Below are 6,776 nucleotides of genomic sequence, written 5' to 3' on the forward strand. Positions count from 1 at the left end.
AGAAAAATATAAATTCTATGCTTCGCATGGTTTCTTAATATTTCCGTTAAATCAAAACTAGGGAGAAAACAACATTCAGACTATGTTACTACGGACTTCAGGGTGACAACTACTAGACGGAGAGATTACTTATAAAGTAATCTGACTACGGACTGCTCCTGAAGTTGCCCAGCTAAGAACAGCTGTATTGACCATCCAAAATCTAAACACGCAGTAGGTGTAGTCGTGCCTCCGAAATAAGCAATCTCTGCCGCGAAAATCAGAAAAAAGAAAGAAAACAAAACGTGTAAACAAAAGAAAAACTTAAAACTGTTGCCACTTCACTGTATTAATTCAACACAAACACTTCAAATTCAACTTCTACTAAATTAAACAGAAAAAACATTAAATTCGGTCCTTTGACTTGCTTTCAATGTGCCGGTAACGGAGTGACTGGGCAAAATGAACGTGGTGCGCGTTAACGCGGCATTCGCTGAAACCCGGAAAAGGAATCTAGGGTGACGCGAAAAGTTGATAAAAAACCCAAATCTAGGGTGCCCCAAAAAAAAAATATTTCTTGGAATGGAATTGTATAGTTTATTTTGCCAAAAATTGATTGCGAATCCAAACTTCGCTATAGAATTGTAATATAAATACTGAAGTGGAACAGACTGAGGCAACGACGACAGGTTGGGCCATTAGGTTTTATTTGGTTTGGAAATAATTATATGAAAAGATTTCTTTTGGAAAGTAAAGACTAGAAAAAATTACACATGGGCTACATTTCTTTCAAAGGCTCTGACATAGAACCAAGGGGATGTCATTGATTACGGATTCCTATGGGAATTCACTTCAAGACGATATACTGAGTGGATTAAAAAAACTTTGCAATTGGGACACCTTATATAACAGCAACGTGATTAAATACTAAAGTTGACCAAACTCATAGTTGGATGACGACATTTTATGTATCAAGTATCTAAAAATATATAAACTGGTCTGTACCAGGGAGTAAGGAATAGAAGGGAGATACAACTGACGCGGTTCGCCCTACCATATGATTATACATGCTTTGCAGACGAGTACTCCATTTGTATAAGAAGTATTTGTCTGATGTACATTTACTGCGTATACAATAACCTATTCTGAACATTTCATACACAAATGAAGTACTCGTTTGCAAAGCATGTATAATCATATGGTAGGGCGAACCGCGTCATTTATATCTCCCTTCTATTCCTTACTCCCTGGTCTGTACAGAGTGCACAGTACAACAGAAACTGGACTCCCTTTGTTTACAAACACAGACTTAGAATTTGTATTTAACTTAAATATAGATTAACGTAAATTAAGATTTCAGAAGTGAATTTTATTCATTTTACTGCAACAATAAATAATTTCAGACAGCTCAATAATGCCTGAATGCATAATCTGTAAAACAAGGAATGCACAATGTGTGATACCGAGAAATGAAGATCTTCGAAATATATCTCTTGGTCTTCACTTTTGTATTTGACAGATATATGAGTGGTTGAGAACTAAGACATACAGGGTGTCCCACGAAACATGACATTTAATAAATCGTTATTTTTAGTCAAAAAAAATCTTTTGCTTCATCATCTTTTACTTTGAAATAATCTTAAAATAACATGACTCCCATATAATATTTTTATTGATGATTGGTATCAAACAACTTAACAAAGACATTCTAAACTATTCACCAATTTTCATGTTTCGTGGGACACCCTGTAGAAAAAGATATTAAGAGAGGCGTATTCAGGTTTTTTCCCGAGGTGGGCTTACATTTATTTTTCTTTTTTTTAGGGGGGGGGGGGGGGCAAAATTAGAAGTGCCAGGCAAAATCAATGTATTGATTAAGCGACTGTATAGTATTTACATATAACATACCAATTTTTTAGATTTTTAATTATGAAAATTTCGACGTTCTACCTTAAGACGATATTTACATGGGTCTTTAGTCTATTTTTTCTAGTCTTTACTTTCCAAAAGAAATCTTTTCATATAATTATTTCCATACCAAATAAAACCTAATGGCCCAACCTGTCGTCGTTGCCTTAGTCTGTTCCACTTTAGTATTTATTCACTTTGATATAACAGGTGCCGTACATCTAGGATAAAACAAAATCGAATGAAATTACTTATTTATGGATTTTAAAAATATGGAATCTTTAGTGATAGCGAAAGTCACAAGGAGAAACTTAATGACATTTCTTGAGGAAGGATATTAAATTCGCATTCAACCCTTTCATGCTTTTCTATTATTGTTCGGGCTTATCCCCTTTTTTATTTCTCCCCCTGCATAAGTTCATCATATTATAAAGCATGTTGCAATTCAGTTGATTTTTCTAAAAGAAGAAATTAAAATGAATTATTTTCCTTGTGAATCGCCTCTTTAGCTCAGTGGTAGAGCACTGGTCTCGTAAACCAGGGGTCGTGAGTTCAATCCTCACAGGAGGCATAATCTTTTCTTAAAAGTAAGAAATTACATAAAGTCAAACTGTTGATTTTATTAAATCAAAGAGTTTAAGTTTGAAATATCAAATCTTCTTTGCTATTGAAGAGACTGTAACGACTGTAAGCGTGATTTCAAGTTACCCTCAATATAAAGATTGCAATCTCCGATTCACAACGCAAATGGTACCCTTAATAGCTTTGTCTGATCAAGTATAAATTACATATACTGCAGGAATACAAAGAGGAAATATTAGAATTAAACACTAAACCTAAAACGACAATATCTTCCAAGGGTACTGTTGTTATACGAGCATTGCCACCTTGCATTTAAGGCCATTTAAATAACGCTTACAGTCCCTTTTGTAATCATTAGATCTATTCTACCAATTACAATTACAGACATAAATCTAATGGATTTTCGAGATCAATCATCTGCCCCTCTGTTTAGGGCATGTACAAATGTCTTTCTCTAAGTCCCCGTACTTTGTTTCATATACCCCTCTATATTTATCTCTCAGAGTATAAATGAATGGAATTTATCAGCTTTTCAGTTTATTGATCTAAATACATCTGTTTAAGGTTATTCTTGTGGAATCAGTTCTCTATGGTATCTGAGAAACTGTGGTTCAGCTGTACCAGTTCAGTGTCTGTCTGAGCACCTTTCTCAATCTCAAGATCTTGTTTTTGCTGCTCCAGTTCCGTATCTATCTAGGCAGCTTCTCCAACTTGATATCTCTTTTAGCTGCTCCAGTTCAGTATCTATCTAGGCAGCTTCCTCAACTTGATATCTCGTCTAGCTTATCCAGTTCAGTAGCTCTTACACTGCAATCTTAGCTGCTACTCTAGATGCTTCCAGAGTCTTCTCTACTTTAGCTGCTCCTACAATATGGGATGCTTCCACTACATTCTCAGCTGCTTCCTTTATTACTGGAGTTGCTTCTATAGAATTTGCTATGATAGCTGTTCATTACTGGAGCTGCTCCTACAATATGGGATGCTTCCACTACATTCCCAGCTGCTTCCTTTATTACTGGAGCTGCTTCTACAGTCTTTGCTATGTTAGCTGGTCATTACTGGAGCTGCTGTTAGAGTCTTTCCTATGTTAGCTGTTCACTACCGGAGCTGCTTCTAAAGTGTCTGCTATGTTAGCTGTGCATTACCGGAGTTGCTCCTAGAGTCTCTGCTACTTCAGCTACATTCCCAGCTGCTTCCTTATTACCGGAGCTGCTCCTATAGTCTTTTCTATGTTAGCTGTTTATTACTGGAGCTGCTCCTAAAGTCTCTTCTAGTTTAGCTGCTCCTACAATCTGAGATGATTCTTCTGCATTCTCAGCTGCTTCTTTAACTAACGGAGCTGCTCCTGAAGTCCCTGCTACATTAACTGTTCTTCCAATCTGAAATGCTCTTACTGTGTTCTTAGCTCTGCTTCCTTTGCTTGACTCACAACAGGTCTGTGAACAGCCGCTCTACAGTACTCAGAATCCTCTGGAGAGTATAGAGCAGCCTCTGATGTACTGGCGGGGTAATCTAGTTCTCCTCTGTACGAACACTATCTGCTCCAAGTCTCTAGTAGCTCTCTGTTCATAGAATTAGTTGGAGACTATATCTTGGTCTGTGGTTGGACTGGCTGGTCTGTAGTTGGACCCGTTTGCCCTGAATATCCAAGTTCTCTTGCATGTCCAGGAATTAGCTCTCCTGTGTGTCCTGGGTATTCTGGTTATCCTGTGTCCTAGAAGTCCTAGTTCTCCTAAATGTTATGGAACTATTTATACAACAGATATGAGAAGAGCTTTATGTGAAGATCAGCTTTTCTTGTCAAGAGATTATTTTATTCTTTTATAATGGGTATGTGGAGAGCTGTCTCTGTAAAGAGCAGCGTCTCCAATATCAGATTTAGCTTCTGCTCTTGGAATCATGGGTCTTGAACGAAACTTCTAGCTTTTCCAGATATATGAAGAGCTGTCTGTAAAGATCAGGGTCTCCTGTCCCAAAGTTATCTCCTGTATCAAGATCATCTTGTTCTTCTATAATGGGTATGTGGAGAGCTGTCTGTAAAGAGCAGCGTCTCCAGTAGCAGGTTAAGCTTCTGCTCTTGGATTCCTAAGTCTGACTGGATCTTCAACCTGCTCCAGCTGCAGGTCTAGCTTCTGCTCCTGGAGTCCTAAGTCTGGCTGGATCTTCTAGCTGCTCCAGATATGTGAAGAGCTGTCTGTAAAGATCAGCGTCTCTAATATAAGGATGAGGCAGCATCTGATATCTTGGGTATCCTAGTTCTCCTCTGTATCCTGTATATCCCAGTGGGTAGTTCAAACGGACTGGTACGAGAGAAATTGGTCCAGTTCTAGAAGCTACTGGAGATTAATCTTTTTATGAGGTCTACAAACAAGTATGGTGAACCCTTGTGTTTGTCTCTCCTAAACCAGATGGAGAGTAAAGAGCGTCCTCTGATATCCTCAGGGATGTTGAGGATTCCGAGGGTATATACTCCTGTATAATGAGGTTAAGGAGGCCAGTGTCCTCCTTAGTTCCCCGGTAGGCATGATAAAGATTATATCTTAGCTGTCTGTTTACTGTATGCTGTGCAAGTCACCCAGCATTCCTGTACAAACGGGAGATTAAACGTCGGTATTCTAGAAAGATCTTGGGTGCAATGTCCAATCTTCAGGTTCTATATTCTGCTTTGACTCACGATACAAAGAGAGAAAGCGGCGAGGCAACCAGAGGGGGGGGGGTGTTAGTGTTAGTAACAAATGCTTTCAATATTACAATTTAAGTGAAGAAAAAAGAACTTGGTTTAAAATCGCCTTTGATGATGTTTTAGAATATTATTTGCTGAGGCGAAAAGGGTGAGAAATGGTAAAATTATGTTGTCCGAGAAAGATTCCAAATTTTAGCAATTTATTCTTAACATTTTCACATCAAGGAATTAACATTACCCCTAGCTCCCGCTCCCAAGCAAATGCCGGTGATTATTTGGACAGTTACATAACAATCGTTTTAACATTGATAAAAAAAATAATTCATGACAAATTTTAAATTTCAGTCGTCTTTGCGCATATATATTGTTGCTAGTTTTTTTTGCATAAATCTTTTTAAAAAATAAATTGAAGAAAGTGTCGCAATAGAAACTTTATTTCAATTTTGTCGTGGCAGACGTTCCGTCAATTTCTTTTCCCAACTTAGAAAATATTGAAAATTACAATTATTTCTTTCTCAATTTTATGTTCGGGGTTATTTCTTATGAGGTTTTCTAATATTATTTCGAAACTGTTCGTTAAAATTTTGTTCAGAATTAATTGTTTATGGTTTATGTTATCAAGCATGTTGCAACTTTGTTAAATTTTCACAAAGTACATTTTTAAGGAGTAATACTCGCACTATGAGAAGCCTCTTTAGCTCAGTGGTAGAGCACTGGTCTCGTAAACCAGGGGTCGTGAGTTCGATCCTCACAGGAGGCAAACTTTTGCTTTACTAATTAGCGTAGCAAAACTATATAAAATGAGAAACTAATGGAGTCGTTCTACTACTTTCAGGGTTCAGAAAGAAAAACAATCTACACTTATCGTCAACATGAAAGGTTAAGCAGAAAGTTAAAATCTATGAGTTTGAACCAGGGGGATCATAGTTCTCTACCTGAGCCCAAAACTTAAGACAGGGTATCGTTATGAAAACCAGTTTTAAAACCCGGGTTTAAAAAATGGGGTTAGGCAGTTTTATGAATATCAATATTTTTGTAATAAAATATTATTTTTTTTTCACTTGATTTAGATTCTCCATTTTTTTCGAATCTCTTAAATCAAAATCTACACAAATGTTAAGACCACAAAAAGGAAACTCGAGAGTTTCGTTCAACGATACTCTTTTAAATTTCGGGCTCTGGGGCTCATTTAGCTGTACTGTATGTACACTTACAATGTTTACTAATATTGATGTACTATAGGTTAGGCTAGAATCAACTTATAATAAACAAATATGCAGTACGCTCTCGGTATAGTTTATGGCCTATAAAATTAGTAAAGTATTAGCGTACAACATCACTCTATACACTATAACCTCGTTGGTTTGAACACAAACCTTCTCCAAACCTAGATATCTTCTAAAACTATCTTCAGGAACTAAAACGAAGAAATAGAGAGAAATTATAGTTTTAGCCATATATTTAATTCTTGGAAAGTCCACTCTTTAAATTGATAATAGATATTTGATACTTAGTTAAGTTCTTAGAAAAAATAAATCTTTTAAATATTCATTTTTCCATTGTCCTTTGTCCAATGTTCAATGTTCATGTTCATTAAAATGCTTTAACACTATATAGAAACACA

General features: G+C 36.6%; 2 non-coding genes across 2 annotated transcripts; both read left to right on the top strand.

Annotated features, from left to right (window-relative positions):
- Nucleotides 1-2,386: 2,386 nt before the first annotated feature.
- Nucleotides 2,387-2,458, top strand: Trnat-cgu (transfer RNA threonine (anticodon CGU)). The gene has a single exon. It is a non-coding gene; the product is annotated as a tRNA-Thr (tRNA).
- A 3,382-nt stretch (nt 2,459-5,840) lies between these two features.
- Trnat-cgu (transfer RNA threonine (anticodon CGU)) lies at nt 5,841-5,912 on the top strand. Its single transcript has one exon. It is a non-coding gene; the product is annotated as a tRNA-Thr (tRNA).
- Nucleotides 5,913-6,776: the final 864 nt, after the last annotated feature.

The sequence above is a fragment of the Eurytemora carolleeae genome, unplaced genomic scaffold, assembly GCF_000591075.1.
Source record: "Eurytemora carolleeae unplaced genomic scaffold, Eaff_2.0 scaffold424, whole genome shotgun sequence".
NCBI lineage: Eukaryota > Metazoa > Arthropoda > Copepoda > Calanoida > Temoridae > Eurytemora > Eurytemora carolleeae.